The 19,278-nt window shown below is 44.3% G+C and overlaps 1 protein-coding gene across 2 annotated transcripts in view; it reads left to right on the forward strand.

The window, feature by feature from the left end:
* Window positions 1-2,488: 2,488 nt before the first annotated feature.
* Window positions 2,489-19,278, forward strand: part of Ctxnd1 (cortexin domain containing 1) — a 51,405-nt gene continuing 34,615 nt past the window's right edge. For both annotated transcript variants that reach the window (NM_001447337.1, NM_001447336.1), the window contains 1 exon segment: window positions 2,489-2,724. The gene's annotated coding sequence lies outside the window, so the exon portion shown is untranslated.

Here is a 19,278-nt window from a genome sequence, read left to right on the forward strand (position 1 = left end):
CTCTTGATTTAATGATTTTTACACCCTTTGTAAATTAAGTTAAAGTGTTGTTCTACTAGGGATATCAGAGAAAGTATAGACTACCACTTAAATTTGACTTTTGGATACACAGTGAATGAAACTATTTGCACTAAATGATAACTCATGGTTCCAAACATGGTGACTCATGCCTGTAATCCTAGCGAGCTGGAGGCTGAAACAGGAGGATCACGATTTTGAAGATAGCCCCAGGTAGTCAGCAAGTTCCAAGCCAGCCTGCATTGCCCAGTGAGACCCAGGGGAAAATAAAATAAAAATAAATAAATAAAACAAAAGTTTTGGTGTTAAAATTAAATTTAGCAATCTCCCTGTCATATGCATGGTAAATATTTTTTCCAGCTTTTTTTTTTTCAATTCTGGTTACTATGCCTTTTAACATAAACATCATTTGGACTTTTAATGCTTATATCTGTAAGCATTTTTCTTTATGGCTTCACGGTGTATTAGAAAGGCTTTCAGAACCCCAAGTTTATGGCAAATACCTATATATTCATTATTGAATAATAATATTTGTGATTTTACATTCAGCATTTGAGTGGTCTGTAATCTATTCTGGTCTAGGGAATCACATAGAATGCATATTCCTACCTCGTGATTTTGCCTACAACTATTCTAATATCAGTTACTTTGAAAGTCTGTTTGCTGCACTCACTGAAGTACCACCCTGAACTTTTTCCTGCATTTGTACTTGGGGCAGTCGGTCTTGACCCATGGCTGGTGCTCTGAGCAGTACCACGCTGTTGTAATCACTGTTACTCCATAGTAGAACTAAGGACTGTAACGCAGATGCACAGATTCCATAGGCATGAGACCCCGGCCTCTGTTTCCTACCTGTACAGCCTTGGTTACCTACTTCCGTCACTCATCTGTGAATGGCGGCAGTGGCGTTATCTGCTTCATAGACTTGCAGTCAGATGCACTTATGCCTGCAAAGCATTCCTGAAGCAGTAACACACATCACGTCACTTCCATGCAGTATCCAGCAGGACTGCTTCACAGCCTCTTCTTTGTCCCCATTTTGTTGATTGTTCTTTTTTCCCAATGGAGCCCTAAAACTGCCGTATCAATTTACAAAGAAAATTCTGTTTGGAATATGATGATGATTGTGCTAGAAACTTAAAACACAGAGGATCTGGTTGTGTTATAGGGTTTCTTTTCCTTGTCCAAGAATAAGGCTTGTGTCCTAATAGTGTCAAAGTCCTCAGTTCCTCCAATAAAAACCAGAAGGGTCTCCAGTATGGTGTATGGTCCCTGATAATGCTACTTGGGAAATTTGGGCCCTCTCTCGGGGTTCTTAGTACCATTAATAAAGGAAAATTTTAAAACACTTAGAAAAAGGCTTAAGGACAGTTTCATCTAAGTTAAAAAAAAAAAAAACCTAGGACAAATAGGCTATAAATACACACAGCTGCTTTGGAGGAGGAAGACAAAGAAGAGGAAGAGAGAAAGCCATGCTATTTGTATGAGGCCAAATGGTGGACAGGCAGCCACAGCTTCGACCAGTATCCAAGAGGAGGAAAGAAGATATGATGGGGTTCTAACTCAGAAAAGCAGACCTTAGCCGGTGCAGCTACGGTGCACATGGTGCAGCTACGACTCCCTAAGCAACTTGCGAGGAAGGCTTGTTACAAAGGAAAAGCGTAGTATCTCACTAAAGACATAAGCATTCCTCCAGTTTCCTTAGCATGCCTTAAGGTGAATTGGTCTTCCTGAGTGGTGGGCTCTACTAGGCAACTGACTGGCGCAGACTCTGGATCGATTCTTCTGCTTCGGATAGCTTGGGGTGGTGGATCTTAACCCAAAGGCAGAGGTAGAGTCCATTCTCTTATCAGAAAGAAATAGCGTTCACTTAATGGGCCTCAACAAAGCCCCGAGCAAGACCACTGTAACAGTGAGTTTATATTTCCAGATATTTATAACTGTTCTATTAGTGAGGAGAGGATTTACCATCCATATTACTGACAGTAACAGTGTAAGTTTGTTGTTGTGTTTATATCATGACCTAACAGTTCACTGTGGGAACTACTACGTAACTATTCCCTTTACTTTGGATTTTTCCAACACAATCCTATCCCCTGCAAACTACGATTGTTTTCTTCCTGGTTTCCAGCTTGAACCCATTACATAGACCGAGACACAGGATCAGTAACTTAGACTTCACTGTCTTCTCTCTTCTTTCTCTTGCCTATTTTCATCTAGTACTTTCCAAACTGGCCTTCTGGTCTGATTTCCAACTTGAATGGAGATTTCTAAGAATCCTCATAGGGAAGCTTCGTGATTTGGGGGAGAGGGGTTTGCTTTTTTGCCTTTCAGAGAGACTTTTGTAGAGCCTGGGCGCCCTCCCGGAGCGGGCGGCACTGCACCGGGGGGCCGAAGTTTCTCCCTGCGTTTCCGCTTGAACGGCGTCCAAGTCTCGCCTTTAAAATGCCAGGGCTGCCTCGGCTCTGCTCACAGCCGCTCTCGGCGGCTGCCCGGGGCTCACCGCGCCGCCGCCGGGCGCTGACTCAGCCGCAGTCCGGCTGCTTCGCCGAGCCGGACCTGGGGAGCGCGCGCACGGAGACCGTGCCCGGTGCCCGGTGCCCGGCGCCTGGAGCCATCCGGGAAGCACCGCAGCGCTTGAACTAGCTTCCAGAGCTGGGGGCTGGACCGATTAGGTCCCAGAGCGCATCGGACTCGGCTGACCAGGTAAGACTGCAGGAGCATCACCCTGAGCATCCTTCCAGCGGGAGATCCTCTCCACCCTGCGGGAGATCGTCCCAGGTAACTGGAGCGGGATCTGCAAAAGCAGCCAGCCTGGCCTGAATGAGCCTTGGCCGCTAGAAGACCTGAGAGGACTTGACACCAGGACCCCTTGGCAGCCCAGTGCCTAAAACCTTAGCTGTTAAGCAGGAGGGCCAGTTCCGAGAGGCCGGTAATTGCAGCGCTTGGGGTGGAATGGCACAAGGCAAAGCTTTGCAGCAAACAGCTGCCTTGGGGGACTCGGGTCTCAACACTCAGGGAGCTGCTAATTCTGGGTTCAGATTCATCACTACCCAGTGGGAGACCCTTCTCCATCGACCTTTAAGGGATCCAGAGCAGTGTGTGTTGAAACTGAATCAAAGTTACCAATTCCCTCTTGTCAAGTTCAGGGCTGAAAATTCCATGTGCTTGTGGCTGCCAGCATCAGGGAACAGATTTCTCATCAGTGTAGTTGATGAAGGTCATGATTGATGGGACTTCTGGGGAAAGTTCCGTTGGTGGATGTCTTTCTAAAGAAATGTCAAGTCTCAGTAGGATTTTTTGTCCTGATCTCTGTGAAAAGCCTAACTCAAGTTTTCAATATTTTCCCCCATGTCAGTGGAGAATGTTCCTGACGATTCTGTGAAAACTGTGTTATCATGCTAAATTTGATAATAGTCTTTTTGCCCACGGGGAAAGTTCTGGAATGGAAAATCTCTGTCCGAGGTTATGAATCTTCTCACTAGCTGCACTCTAGGGTACTAGTGTCACGAGGATCTCTCAAGATGTGACCATGTACCCAGAAACAAAGCCTCACCCAGCCTCCCTGCTGCTTTCCTAGGAGAGGTTCCCTTTTACCACTTCTGCACCAGCTTGAAGGTTCTGTTCCCACAGCCTCTGGGTATACCTGGCCTCCCAGACCCCAGCCAGAGAATTTAAGCTTTTGGCCTGATACTATAATCCATGAAATCTTGCTACTCCCCCCTGCCCCCTAAGTATGTTGTCTTGTGAATTGTCAGTCCAGCATCACAGCCCCCGGGTTTCCCTCACCCTCAGCAAGCTGTTTCCTGAGCAAGGCTGTAATAATCTGATTTGTTGCAATTCATGCTCTTCTGCAAAGGAGGTTCAGGCAATCATAAAGCTGGACACCAAGCTTCTGGGTGTGATTTGCAAACTGGACTTTGGTAAAGGTTGTTTTTTTGGAAGTAGCTAACAGTATGGTATTCACCAGCTTTGAGAATATACGAGGGTGTGCAAGCAGCCCCTGTTTAAGAAAGTACTTGGAAGCAAATGGCCTTATATTTGCCCAAGCAAGGAACTGTGAGAAAGCTATTCACTTATTCCATGTACCATTGCATTAAGATACTCTGGTTCCAACAGATTAATTCCCTAATCATTTTTCCAATAATGTCCTTTATTATTTCTGAGGAAAATGTGGGTAATGAATGCATGAGCTATGTTTCTGAATTCACCTACATGTGGAAAATCATAGCAACTTTGAGGCTGTTAAAGGCAAAACGTAACTCTGAAATAAACAAGGGTAGAGTGGAAAAGGGATATGTATACATTGGTGAAAAGCACTCATGTATGTGCCTGAAAAAAAAATAACTAGAAATTCAATGGCTGCTTGCTGCAATTTTAACAAATTGTGTATCTTTCTAGCCTGTTTCCTTACCGGGTTAATGGAAGATGCAATCATTCTGAATATATTGCCTCACTAGTTAATCTTTCTTTGACAAATATTTACACTACAAGGGCTTGATATCACAGCGCAGCCTCAAAATCAGCATCTCTGTGGCGGTCCACATATAATATGGCTCAAATTCAACACTACTTCCAAGATTTAAATGGGAACTGAAATGACATCAAGGAAAATGTCCTTACATTATCCTGCCTGGCCACAGCAAAAGGAACACTGTTTATAAAACTGACAGAGTTCCAAGTCCCTGAGGTTAATGCTTCTAATAAGTTCAAATGTGAAAAAAAAGGCATGCTGTCTCTGAATTTGGACATTGAAGGTTCTGGAGTTACTCCCCATTTACGAGTGTTTTAAGTGATTGAAGTTTGTTCTTGGAAGTGACATGTTTTAGTATTTGCTCTGCAAAGAACTATTCCTAAAGTGCCATCCTTGTATCCCCCAATCAGATGTTGGCAAATGGGAATCTGTCTTTCCTGCTGATTCAGGATGGGTGCTGTGAAAACTGTTATCCTGGACTCCTTAGGGGAGGGCTCATAGGTATATGTATGAGGGAGTCTGGTCAGTTTAGTTCTGGCTCTGTAACTAGTCAGATGACATTAAGCAAGTGACTTTCTGGTTCCCTTATTTATTAAGTCCCAGAATAATCAATACCAAGTCAGTTGCTCTTATTAAGTACCTGCCATACAGTAAGTATTATTTATGTGCATTCATGTAACTTTCAGTAACATTTTATGTATGTATATGAGTAGAGGAGTATACGTGTGTATATGTTCATGTGTGTACAAGTGTGCATATGTGTACAAGTGTGCATATGTGTAGTGGGGTGCATGTGGAGTTCAGAATCCTACATTAAGCATCTTCCTCAACCACTCTTTACCTCATTCATTAAAAAATGATCTCTCACATGATACTTCTAGATCAGATGGCCAGTGGGACCCTGAGATACTCCTGTCCCTGCCTTACTAACTAGGATTACAGGCATGAGCCACTATGTGTAGCTTTTACATGGGTTTTTATGTTTTTAAGCAGACACTTGAACACTCAAGATATCTCCCCAGCCCTCAGAATCACATTTTTATCTTTATTTTCTCATGAGGAAACTGATAATTAAAGGAACTATCCCAATTAATGAAAGTTGATTACAGATGAGAGAACTTGGGTTCCAAAGTGGCATGAAGACATTTGAAGATGACTCCCTTCTTCCCCGAACTGTACTCATTGCCTGAAGTCACTTAAAGGATAGAAAGAAATCTCTGATAGTCAACACTTAAAAATTGTGGAGGTATGCTTTGTGGTGATAACCACTTCCATTTTCTGAAGACTCCATTGTATAAGGTCTTTTTTCATGTTTGGTACCTATGGATGGAACCTTTTGTTATTGGCCATGACTTACCTATTATTCCGTGGAAGCTCCTCTCTGCCTCTAGGACTCAGTATCTAAATTTATAGACGAAGGAAATACTGCTTTCTTTGCTTGGGCAATGTAGGAACTGGAACTGGAACTGGAATTGGTACTTTATGTGAATAAGCCCAGCACATAGCAGGTGTTCGACACAGGATGCTTAGAGCTAATTCTTCCTGGCTGGTCCTTCCCACGCTCTGCTCCTATGGTTTCACAATGGACAATAGTGATCAATAGATTTCCACGGCATGTCCTTGAACACAGACTTCTGTGGTAGACATTTCCTAAAGGACCCCTTGATGTGTTCCTTTGATTACATTTCTTTTTTTTTTTCCTTCGGGGCTGGGGACCAAACCCAGGACCTTGCGCTTCCTAGGTAAGCGCTCTACCACTGAGCCAAATCCCCAACCCTGATTACATTTCTTTGGGCCATTCCAGGTAAAAGTGTCCTTGTGAAATTCATTTCTAAAGTAACATAGGGAGGTGGTGTCATGGACTGGAAGAATGGAGGTTGGGATGCCTACTCTCAAATTCACCCTAGAGCCATGGACGTATAAGAGATTCCCACAGCCACGGACATTCTATACAGATGAGCATCCACCAGAGATCATGTAACGTTGGCTTGCATCCCCTTTCATGGTATCTTGCCTGGTGCCTTCCCAGGACTGCTTTTGAACCTCACCCTAGGATGGACAGCTGAGGAAGCCCCGAATCCCTGAGAATGTGTTATTGACACGGGCAGGGCATCAGACCCATAGAAAAATTTCAATGCTTCCCAGCCACCAGGGTGAGGCTCATAGGGAAGTGGCAAAGCCTTCCTTGGTCCCATGTGTGGATGCAGATATTGAGTGCAGAAAATGTCCATGATAGCTTCTCCCTCTGCCCCACCCTGCCTGGATGCTTAGGGCCTGCAGAATGCTTTCCTACAGAGACTACTTCTACCAAGATTAGTTAAACCAGTCTCCTTGATCCAATTGTACCACAAACCCTACCTCCATGTTAAACTCTACATAGTAAGCATGCTGCACTTCTGTAGTGCTGGAGTTTCTCTAGCAGAAAGCTGAGACCATGTCCTATGTGATCCCAGCTCTCTGTCTCTGTGTCCGCTTGTCTTTCTTTTCTTCATCCCCTTGCCAATCCACTCACGTCCATCCCTGGAGCAATGCTAGACAAGGAACCCCAGGTCTAGATTAAGAGAAGGGCAAGAGCCTCCCTGGGCCACTCCTCAGGGCCTAGTCCCAACCTTGGCATTCAAGAGTTTTTAGAATTTTTAAAGGTCTTTGTTTTGCTTTTAATCGACTCATAATAGTTACACACATTTATAGAAAGACCGAAGTGACTCACTGGGCAAGGACAGGCCCAGGCAGAGGAATGAAGTAAAAAGGCACTTAGTCACTTAAACCTCTCTGATGTTTCTACTGAAGCCTACTAGTGACAGGAGATATGACCCTGGGTAGTCAGCAAATGACCCCAGCAACATTTTGCTTTCATGTAGAGTTTTGTACTGACCTTTGGGGAGTTTCATATTCTGCCTCTAAAAGATCTGACTCCTAGTACTTGACCCCATTAGAATTCCAAGGACTTCTTCTTTGCCCTTGAGACAGAATGATGGGAAGGGACCCTGATGTGCCCCCAGAAGTTGAAACAGGTTGGAAAGGCAAGAATTGTGCTGCTGCTCCTACAGTCTAGACTGGAAAAGATAAGGTGAGTGAAGTCCAATGTCCTTTCCTTGGACATGAATTTTCATGCTCTGTGGGCATGATGGCATGTGTTTGAGATGGACAACTGGCAAGTGACCCAATACTGTATAGAATCATAATACCTCTTTCTTGTTGGTAATTTAGGTTCTCCTTAGCTCAATGGAACTTTTTATATTTTAGAAGACTGCAAATAAATGCTTCATGTTTGTCACACCTCCATATGTCTAGAGCTGGTATTACTAGTTGATCATGGTACTGAATGAGGCCTTGAAATCTGCTTCAAGAGTTGCCTAGGGTTGGTTTGAGAAATGATCTCTACTGGGATACAATGATTGATGGGAAACGGAAGTTTTCAGCCAAGGGAACAATATAAAGATGTAACTTCTGAAAGGGTTGGCCTATCCTGACATCCTTGCTTCTCCCAAGTCAAAAGGGTGTCTTATAAAATTGCCCCTGTACAGTCCATCACGTTCCAAGTGTCCTCAGATACTCACTTTAAATTATTTGATGCTCTTCTACTGGGCTTGATAGGGGTGTGCCTGTGTCTACCCTGGACTGCCTACCTTAAATTATGTGTTACCTATACAGCTAAGACACTAGAGAGAATGAGACTTAAGCTTTGCAATATGTACACTCTGAGAAGGCAAAGGCACACTGGCATAGCAAGGAGGCTTTGTGCAAGAGAACAGGGACCTCTGGGCCTCTGAAGGGCTAGGTGGACCTGCCAGCTAGACCCTCATTAACAGCATGGCCTTCATCTTCCAAGCTGACCCCACGCCTGGAAAACAGTGCAGCCCTCTCTTATTAACTGAAGTCTCATAGGGGCCCTTGTCTTCACTGGGCCAATTGATTTGACAAATAGATATTCAGGGCCAAACTCCCAAGAAGGGAGTTCCATTCCACTGGCATCAACTCTGTAACAGAATTGTTCAGTCGCCAGCAAAGTCTGTGTCCCCTTCCCTGTGTCCCAGTTACAATATTAACATATTCATTCTCAGCTCTGCAGAAGAATGGAGGGAAGCTGCCACTTTTAGCAAGCAGAGCAGTGAAAGTCGTGCTCTCCCCAGCAGCCACATCTTCAAGTGAACAAGGACATCATTGTTAATCAATATACATGCCCACTGAAATCCAGGATTCTGAGACTTCATTTTCTTCTTCAGCGATTTCCCTGATAGCTGAGATTTTATCTCAGAAAGATACAGGATTTCTGACTATTGTTGAAGAGGAAGGATTTGAGTCCTGCTACACTGCCACTCTCCCCAGGTCCTTTTAATTCACAATTGGAAGTGGGTATTCCAACCTGTGGTGCCAAGGAGGGGATTTTCACCTCTGTTAGAAATTAGAAGCCAAAAGCCTTACTCCAAACTTAACCCTTTGACTCAACAAGAGGCATGCCTCTGAAAGGCCCTCAGAAGTTCCAACTGAGTAGGGGGTCTAAGAGAGCTTCCTTACACGGACACTGTTCACTGTTCTTTTTTTTTTTTTTTTTTTTTTTTTTTGGTTTCTTGGTTTTTTTTTTATTAACTTGAGTGTTTCTTATTTACATTTCGAGTGTTATTCCCCTTCCCGGTTTCCGGGCAAACATCCCCCTAATCCCTCCCCCTCCCCTTCTTTCTGGGTGTTCCCCTCCCCATCCTCCCCCCATTGCCGCCCTCCCCCCAACAATCACGTTCACTGGGGGTTCAGTCTTAGCAGGACCCAGGGCTTCCCCTTCCACTGGTGCTCTTATTAGGATATTCATTGCTATCTATGAGGTCAGAGTCCAGGGTCAGCCCATGTATAGTCTTTAGGTATTGGCTTAGTCCCTGGAAGCTCTGGTTGCTTGGCATTGTTGTTCATAAGGGGTCTCGAGCTCCTTCAAGCTCTTCGAGTTATTTCTCTGATTCTTTCAACGGGGGTCCTATTCTCAGTTCAGTGGTTTGTTGCTGGCATTCACCTCTGTATTTGCTGTATTCTGGCTGTGTCTCTCAGGAGCGATCTACATCCGGCTCCTGTCAGCCTGCACCTCTTTGCTTCATCCATCTTGTCTAATTGGATGGCTGTATATGTATGGACCACATGTGGGGCAGGCTCTGAATGGGTGTTCCTTCTGTGTCTGTTTTAATCTTTGCCTCTCTATTCCCTACCAAGGGTATTCTTGTTCCCCTTTTAAAGAAGGAGTGAAGCATTCACATTTTGATCATCCGTCTTGAGTTTCATTTGTTCTAGGCATCTAGGGTAATTCAAGCATTTGGGCTAATAGCCACTTATCAATGAGTGCATACCATGTGTGTTTTTCTGTGATTGGGTTACCTCACTCAGGATGATATTTTCCAGTTCCAACCATTTGCCTACGAATTTCATAAAGTCATTGTTTTTGATAGCTGAGTAATATTCCATTGTGTAGATGTACCACATTTTCTGTATCCATTCCTCTGTTAAAGGGGATCTGGGTTCTTTCCAGCTTCTGGCTATTATAAATAAGGCTGCTATGAACATAGTGGAGCACTGTTCTAAGATGTTGTAAAGATAGTGAGAAGATCTAGTTGTCAAGACTCATTTGGCATATCGATCCATTTCAGAACCACGTGAGTAATTATCCTGGAGACGCACAGGAGCCTCTGTTGTCAAACTCCCCTGACATGGCTTCAGATTCTAAACTCCATGTTTAGGTGAATGAGCACACATATCTCCCTACTGCTCAGAGCTCCCTTTTCTCCAGGATGAAATGGAAGCAGGACTATGGTCTTCTAAACCTTAAGAGAATCTTATAGAGAACTATGTGTGACTAATCTAGCACCATGTTCACCACACAGTAGGCCCAGGGAAATGTGTTTGGCAAACAAGCCTAATTATGAGAGTGTACCTTATCATGCACAAGGTAGGAGAATGATACCCAAAGAATCATCTAGAAGGCTCTTTATAAACTAGAGTCAGGAGCCCAATCCTCATCTCCCTAGACTGGAACTTCCTGGTATAGTAGCAACAATACACATTTTGAGCAAACTGGTAGAACTTTTAAGGCTCAAGTATGAGAGTCACTGACTGTGCTTGGGCACATGTATCAGTGTTTCACCCTTGCTTGACCTAAACTCCATATCATCCAATATCTACAGCTCAACATCTGACAGAAAAACAAATGCCCTCTTATCCCTTATAAATGCACACATGCACGTTAGCACCCACAGCAGACTTTGAAAGGGCATTTGCTAATTTTCTGCTTTCCACAAAAGCCACGACACTCTCAGTCATCAACTGTGCCCATATCCAGAGCTTCTCAGTCCAACTGATTCAGCCTCAATCTTCATTGTTCCTGCCTAGAAAAATTACAGGATGAAGATAAAACCTGGACCCGGAGAGAAACCACAGGGCTGCTAGCTTTGATGACATTGTCTCTTAACTGTTGCTACTGTGCAGTAAAAGCCCAGGATTGCTCCAATTTCAGTGTACAAGTAAGGAGTCTGTCTTCATATTAGGACTTGTGTGTGTGTGTGTGTGTGTGTGTGTGTGTGTGTGTGTGTTTCCATCTTTATATAAAATGAATTTTGGAGTTATAGATAATGTGTTTCTTTAGGGGAACAAAAATTTGCATAGCTTTATCCTGTGTATTCAAGCATTTACTAGTTATATTTTGTGGTTGTTGTGGTTTGTTTATGGTGCTGGGGATTGAGAACAGAGTCTTGCGAGGCTAAATGGATACTCTATCACTAAGTGTAAAATCAGATCCCCAATAGAATCTTTTTTGGAAACTATTATTTGATTATACTAGGTGTTCTATGTGAAGTTTTCAGAATAAAAGGAGGACATGACTATCTGTAGCCCCAGACCCATGACCATATTTTAGTATTTCCCCCAGTTTTTGCTACTATCTTTGTGATGGTTTTATATTTAGAAGAAAAAATAGGTTACATAAAAAGGAAGCAGAGTAAATTCTATGTAAGCACTGAGACCCATGTGTCCTGTAACACATCCTGGAGAGGTTCTGGAGGCTACTGGAGAATGTTCTATACAGTGGGTGGGATATGGGCCACAGAGTCAGGCATAGTGTTTTAGGTGGAGAGATCAAGAGTGGAAGGGACTAAGGTCAGTGTGGCTTTTTTTGCAGTCAGTTATCATGAGGTAGACAAGTCTATCCCCCTCCCACAGACATTGAGAGGGCCTTGGAGGATACCTCGGTGGGCCAAAGGAATCAAAAGTGATGCTATGTGATCTTCAGGGCTAAGGAAGCAAAGGCCATGCCACTTTTTTCTGGTCTGTTTTGAGACAGTTGCTTTATGACATTTGATCTGCCATATTAACTTCCCTTAAGCCACCATGTGGGCTCACATAAAATTATACCTGAAGAACCCCAGATGTGAGCTTCCCAAGGCCAGGAACTGGGGCTGTGAGTAAAGGTCCTTCTCCAGGACACCAACCTCAACCACCATATGCCAAAACACACAGTACCACCACCAACAGAGTCCAGTCACCTCCTAAATTCAAGATCAATGTAATGATTCTCATTGTTATTTAAAAATAGCCAGGGTGAATTCATTGGAAACTGTATTTATTTTAGACTTGAGGTAAACAGATTGTCAAGGGCAAGATGCTTGGTGAGGCTGTCTGGGGACAGAGTATAGAGGTCTTGGTGCTGTGGCATAGAGAAATGTCAGCTCCTGTGGAAGGAGTTTGATGACAGCTGGCAGGCATAGCCATCTTCAGAGGGTTCTTTCCACATTGCCACCATTCCTGTACCTTCACTCTGACTTTAGGAGGTGGCCATTCTGGTCATTAGATATAAGCATCCTAGAATCTGAGGTCAAACTGTAAAAGAGGTCATTTAAACACTGATGCTGATCAACTGTGGTGCCATTTCTTAAAACCCAAGACTTGGTTCTGTCTCCACTGCCCACCCTGATATTTACTTCAAGTTAGGTGGAGGCTTCTGAGACACTGATGGAATACCACGTGGGAGTCTTGATAAAGTATGTGAAGTGGCTGGCTGGCTTGGGAGATGCTTCCTTCCGTTTGGAAAAGATCCAGCTGACAGGCTTTGGGACCCATGGCAACGGCATTGCCAGGAAACTTCTCAGAGAGCAATTTCTAATCATTTGTGCTTCCCTGCTTCCAACCTCGGAGAGTGGCATCTGGGTTACTCTCATGCCTGCTGCCAGAACTATGGAAACCCTGGTCCCACACATTAGATTTGGTGAGAGCCCATCTTCACTAACTAGGAGGAAAAGCTCCCATGAGAGTCAGTAGGGCAACTTTATCAGTCCTGAGACTAAGACCTCTCCAACTTTTGTGCACACAAGCAGTGTTCCAGCTTGCGTGAGCAGTGACTTACCTGAGAAGCAGATGACTACTGACCCAGCAGCCTCTTTCTGCCAACCTGGGCTTGGTTGGTCAAGTAGGATACAAGAATCACTGTGGTTCCTGATGATTTTGACACATCCTGTTGCTGTACACCCCTTATTGCCTTAAGTTGGGATATTACCACATCCTCTGGCTTCATCTCAGCCTCAGAAGCTTGCTTGCTGAACTGAGAAGGAAAAAGGTATTGGTAGAGGCTGAGCACAACTGCTTTATGTTCAGCCAAAACGAGGCAGACATTTTCAAGGACTCCTAGCAGGGGGGTGTAATGAATAGATGCTGGATTGATTTTCCAATTTCCCACACCCTTGGTGACTAGGAGGTGGAGATAGAAATGAATGAGGAGCAAGGAGCTGGGTGCAGACATGGGAACTTCAGCAGAGCCATACTGCTTTACCCTTTGGACTTTTTTTTTTTTATTAACTTGAGTATTTCTTATATACATTTCGAGTGTTATTCCCTTTCCCGGTTTCCGGGCAAACATCCCCCTCCCCCCTCCCCTTCCTTATGGGTGTTCCCCTCCCAACCCTCCCCCCATTGCCGCCCTCCCCCCACCAGTCTAGTTCACTGGGGGTTCAGTCTTAGCAGGACCCAGGGCTTCCCCTTCCACTGGTGCTCTTACTAGGATATTCATTGCTACCTAGGAGGTCAGAGTCCAGGGTCAGTCCATATATAGTCTTTAGGTAGTGGCTTAGTCCCTGGAAGATCTGGTTGCTTGACATTGTTGTACTTTTGGGGTCTCGAGCCCCTTCAAGCTCTTCCAGTTCTTTCTCTGATTCCTTCAACGGGGGTCCTATTCTCAGTTCAGTGGTTTGCTGCTGGCATTCGCCTCTGTATTTGCTGTATTCTGGCTGTGTCTCTCAGGAGTGATCTACATCCGGCTCCTGTCGGCCTGCACTTCTTTGCTTCATCCATCTTGTCTAATTGGGTGGCTATATATGTATGGGCCACATGTGGGGCAGGCTCTGAATGGGTGTTCCTTCAGTCTCTGTTTTAATCTTTGCCTCTCCCTTCCCTGCCAAGGGTATTCTTGTTCCCCTTTTAAAGAAGGATTGAAGCATTCGGTTTTAATGTCAGGTTCCTCTAACAGCTACTACTCTGCCCCAAACACTGACAACCAACTCTTTCCACTAGATAAAACACTCATCATGCTACCTACTTCAACCAGGCTGTCAATCCTAGAGATAGAGTGTCATGATAATTATAAGGAATGAGAGGATTCACCAACTAGCACTGGGTGGGCACAATCCCAAGCCTCCAGTCCCCAGCCCTCAGCCCCCAGCACAACTCAGGACAGTAACAACAGCACAACAGGAGGGGATCTGTAACTAAATTTCACAGACAAGCAGGTAAGAAAGATGAAAACAGCAAAGGGCCCTACTGGGCTATCCCCCGAAGGGTTACTCTGGCCAATTGTGTAAGTCATGTGTGCATCCTGAGTGTACCAACCTGTGAAGATTCTGCCAGTGCAGGACTCAACCTCACCCCTTGCCACTCACCTCAAGTGGTCACCTATGTCCTCCTCTTATCTTAGAGATTGTACTGAGGTAACAGTTGGCAAATGGAATCTCCAGATGCCCCAGTACACATTGAAATAGCTACCATGTGATGTGCACATTGAACCCAGGCTCAGGGGCCATAGCTTAAGTTTGTCAATCTTAAGTGGTTTGTTAAGGCCCCCATTCTGTAGACTATATACAAGCTCCTGGAGCCCCTTTCACCAGGCCATTACCAACTGGCATCTATCTGTTCTGAGTATCAGGTTAGGGAAAACATCAGGTATACTTGGAGTCACCTTCCTGAGGGAAGAGAACTCTGATGGGTGGCAGGTAGAAGGTACAGCTCATGTGGCTTTCCAACAAATCTCTTATGAATTAAAGGCTCCTGAACTCTCAGGAAAGTAAAGGTTTCATCCCAAGTTTGCTCCTTGAAATCCACATGCTCATGGGATGGCAAAATCAGATGTTTGTGGAAATCAGCCAAGTGTCATGATGACTGAAGCAGATGAGTCTGAGGGACAGAGAATGGGGGACACTGGAGAACAGACATACAGTCAGCCTGAGGGTTGCTGGTGACTCAGTTTCAACATTCTGTTACTGCTCCAAACTGTAGCCCCAGCATAGCCAGACTATTTTCCAAGAGCAAAACCGTCAAGTATCATGTGAAATCTTCCAATAGTCAGCACATTCAAATGAGAATATCATATAGCTTTGTTCAGATCAACATGAAGAGACACCACGTTATGACCTTTGGTTTAGATACTCCATGGAAATTGACTAGTGAGTTGAAGTTTCTGCAGACTTTCAGACTTGGGGCTACTCCAGTACTGAAAGATACAAACTCTCTGTTCTGGTGGATGAAGACTCAGATGGAGCTTTAGGCTTCTCGATCTTGCCTCACAGTGTCCAAATCTGGAAGCCTTTCTATTAACCCCCACTCTCAGATGGATATGGAATACTTCAGAGATAAAGGCAGAAAAATAGATAAAGGCCAGGCTGGGTTACTTAGCAAGTTCAAAGCCAGTTTAAACTGTATGGCAAGACCCTGACTGACTTCAAAAGCTAAGGCCTGGGGATAGCTCAGTGGTGGGATGATTGCATAGCATGCATAAAGCCGTGATTCAATCCTCAGCACCAGGATGGGGAAAAATAAAAGAAATAAAAATGTTCTTGCCCTGGTTCACCGGACTTGCTTCCCCACTGTGGAACAGGGGCTGCTGTGTACTTCAGAGATTCTAAGTTGTCACCACATCCTGAAAGCACTATGAAAGACAATCTCTCAGAGTTACTATCATGCAGGTACAGGTGCGACGGTGTCTCTTGAGATGCCCCAGGTCTTTGCAGCCTGCACAGCATGACACACGAATAGTGAGCAGCTGCTGTGAACCTGTTTCCTCACCTCATTCCTGTCCTACCTACCTTACCAGGGTAACACTGGAATGAAAAAGTGGGATGTGGACATAATAGTGTTTCTTTCACTGGGAGGCTGACAGAAGAAAGGGCATGCTATCATTCTGCACATCTGCCTTCCTTGGTCATGGGAAGGGAAGACATTGACTTTGCCATTTCTGCTCCTCCTTTTCCAATCTGCTTTAGACAGATGTCCTGGAGAAGGCCTGGCCTTGTGGTTTTCAGAATGCACTGACCATCAGGACTCAGATTTGGCTAGGAGCATGTTACCATTGTGGTATTGTGGGCGGAAAGGGAAAGTCAACAACAGGCTCTCCTCCAGACAAGTACCCTCGGCATCAGCATCAATGAGCACATGTGACTCTACCCTGTTCAGCTCTGTCATATGGGGAAGTGTAGGGATCAGAATGGCTAGTCCTACATAGTTACTGAGATCCTGCTTATACTCAAGTAGAGAGGAGGAAGTGCAGGGTTCCCTGCCCCCATGGCTGCTAAAGCCTTTACTTGTTCGGAAATCATAAGTAACCCAGAAGGGGAGTCTTCCATTTAGATTGGAAAGATTTCCTGCGGTCTTGAGACAGATGAGTCTGTTGAGCAAGTCATAAAAGTGGGAAAACCCATATTGTGTTTAAGAATTTAGGGGGATTAGAAAAGTAACCCGTGGGAAGGGTAAGGGAGGAGGGGGGGGAATGCAGAATAAAGGCAGATCTTTGTGCCTAGAGGCTCACTGCTCTTAGGAAATTTGGATGTGGAAAATTGGGCTGTGTCTTCTGCTACCTCCTCCTATCCAAACTGAACTCATTCTCAGAGAGCAGGATCACTCCTTAGTGGGAAGCCTACTCCAGAGACGCCCTTTTGGGGTTCCTCCTGCCCAGACTCAAGATCATCAGTTAACTCATAGGCATTTTCAACTATAGCCTCATCTCCTAGTCCTATTCCTAACTGATACTGGCCTCCATCTCTTTTTCATATGAAGGATCACACAGCTCTCTTCTTAATTTCTCTCGAAAGGTCTGGAGAGGGCAGTGTGTGGGAGCTAAAGAGCAGAGCTCACAGGCAGGTTTGGTGGACAGGTGGCCATATCTTCAGGGTCTTGGCATCCTTTGGAGTACTATGTATGTCTCTGTAGGATGAAAATCCCTAGTGCACTACTTTAGGGCCTGATAGAACGAGATGAGAAAACAAAGGAAGCCAAGCTGTCCTGGGGGGACACTGTAGGTCCCTAGAGACCCAAGAGCCTGGATGGAGAGTCATGCTGCTGTCCTGTTATCTCCAAGTGACAGTAACTGCTGTATATGCCTTTATTCATTAGATTTATTTTCACTTTAAATGGTATTTGCTCCCAATTTTTATATCTTGAACAGAGTGTCTCCAATAAGCAGGTGTGTCTTCAAGAGCTCTTATCAATGAATCAGTGAGACAAATTAGCTTCTAATATCCTGTTCCCCTTAACAGCATGTCTGGAAAGTTCTCAGGACTTCCAGATGGTAGAAACGCCACTTTATAGGATGAATTGAATCTGACTTAGCTGCTAAGAGCTAGGGTTTGGGGAGGGGGTGGTGCCACCAGCAGTAATGAGATGAGTGGGCAAGTAGTGCAAGCTTTCCTAGGAGTTTAATAGCAGACATAAGCCTCAAAGCAGACAAAAGGGATTCTGGTAAAGACAGGCAAGCTAGAGAGTGAACGACGGGGAGGTGGGGGGGGAATGAAGGGAAGAAGGGAGAGAGAGACACCCAGGGAGGAAGGGAGGGAAAGGAGAGAGGGAAAGAGAAGAAAGAGAGGAGGGAGGGAAGGAGGGAAAGAGAAGGAGAGAGAGAGAGAGAGAGAGAGAGAGAGAGAGAGAGAGAGAGAGAGAAAGACCTGATCTCCTTTAGATACACAATATGGAAACAGATGCAGGTTTATGGCTCCTGAAGGTTATGAAGTTTGGAAGTTCTTTGTAATAATGAAACAAAAGTAAATACAAAACCAAATGTTTGGAAGGAGAAAAGTCACAGAAAATTACAAATAGTAAAGTGACTTGTTTTTATTTGTAAAAGGAAAAGAATATCAAAGACCTGACAAAAATCTATGAAAAATGAAAACATCTTTTTCATGGTTCATTGTTTATGTTGATGTGTCTGCATGCATGACTAATGGAAGCCAGAAGAGCGCTTTGGATATCCTGGATGTGGAGTTACAGATGGTTGGGAGCTGCCTAATGTGGGTTCTGGGAGCTGAACTTGGGGCCTCTATAAAAGCAGTATGTATCCCTAACCACTGAGCATTCTTTCCAGGTCCTCAGAATCTTTTTGAAACAGGTAACTGTTGAAGCTAACCCTGGGATATTTTCAGAATCTCATGCTCTATCAACTGAGCTAACTAAATGCTTTACTTCCATGACATTTTAAAACATTTTGGTTGATCTTTGATCAACTATTTATATCTTAATTACATTTGTATAGTCATTTCTACAGAAAATACAAATGTTGCCAGTCTTCTTACATAATTGATCAAATTTATTGACTAGGCTCACAAAAAAATTAAGTTCATGGCTCACATTGTCATGGGATGTCTGTGAAGAAATCCTGTCAATGCTCTCTCATGATCAGACTGTCAGCCTTCGAGGCATTTCCAATTTTCTCAGGCATGATGAATCTTAATGACTCTGAATTGATGACATTCATTTGCCAGTTGTCGGCAGTGTTCGTGCCACTGTGAGACTGGATGAACCGCCTCTTGTCTTCCTGGGAGTTAGTATTTCATGTTTAAATAGCACAAAGTTAATAAGAGTTTCACAGATGATTGGGCGACTTCAGCTCAAGGAAGAAGAACAGGAAGAGGCGAAAAGTCCAAGTGGGTCATTCCAGCAAGCTTGGGGGCTGGATGGGAGAAGGAAATACATGGGAACGGGTGAAGGGCGGAAAACAACATTAGACATTGGCAGATCTCTAGGCACCAACTAGCCTGCATTTAATTAAGGAATCGGCCTGTCGGTAAGTTTCTGAGCATCCAACAGCAAAGAGAAAGTGTTCCTAAAATAGTTAACTAGAAGAAAATCCAGAGCTCAAATCCTCCTTGCCATTGAATACCTCTTGGAACCTTGTTACAAGTGAGCTCATTATGAAAAAGCCACCTTGGACATATATATATATATACATATATATATATGTACACATATACATATATATATACACATATATACATATATATATATGTCATTAAATTGCCATGAAGTGCATCCCCAGTTCAGCCACTCTATACCCAAATTCCCCAAATGCTATGGATTCTCAGGGATCTGTGGCTATGAGCCCAGAATCAGAGTGCTGCCCCATTGGCTGTGGTTCTCAATCTTCAGTCACAGTAACTTCTGGAAATCTTGCTAAAATAGGGGATCATGTAAACATAGTCTTTCAGTGTATGCCTTGCAAGAGTTTAGGAGAGGCTCATGCCAGTAGGGGTTTGGATCTTAAGCTCCAATACATTAGTATGAGTCTCTGT

This window comes from Rattus norvegicus, chromosome 1 (genome assembly GCF_021556685.1).
Source record: "Rattus norvegicus strain SHRSP/BbbUtx chromosome 1, alternate assembly SHRSP_T2T, whole genome shotgun sequence".
NCBI lineage: Eukaryota > Metazoa > Chordata > Mammalia > Rodentia > Muridae > Rattus > Rattus norvegicus.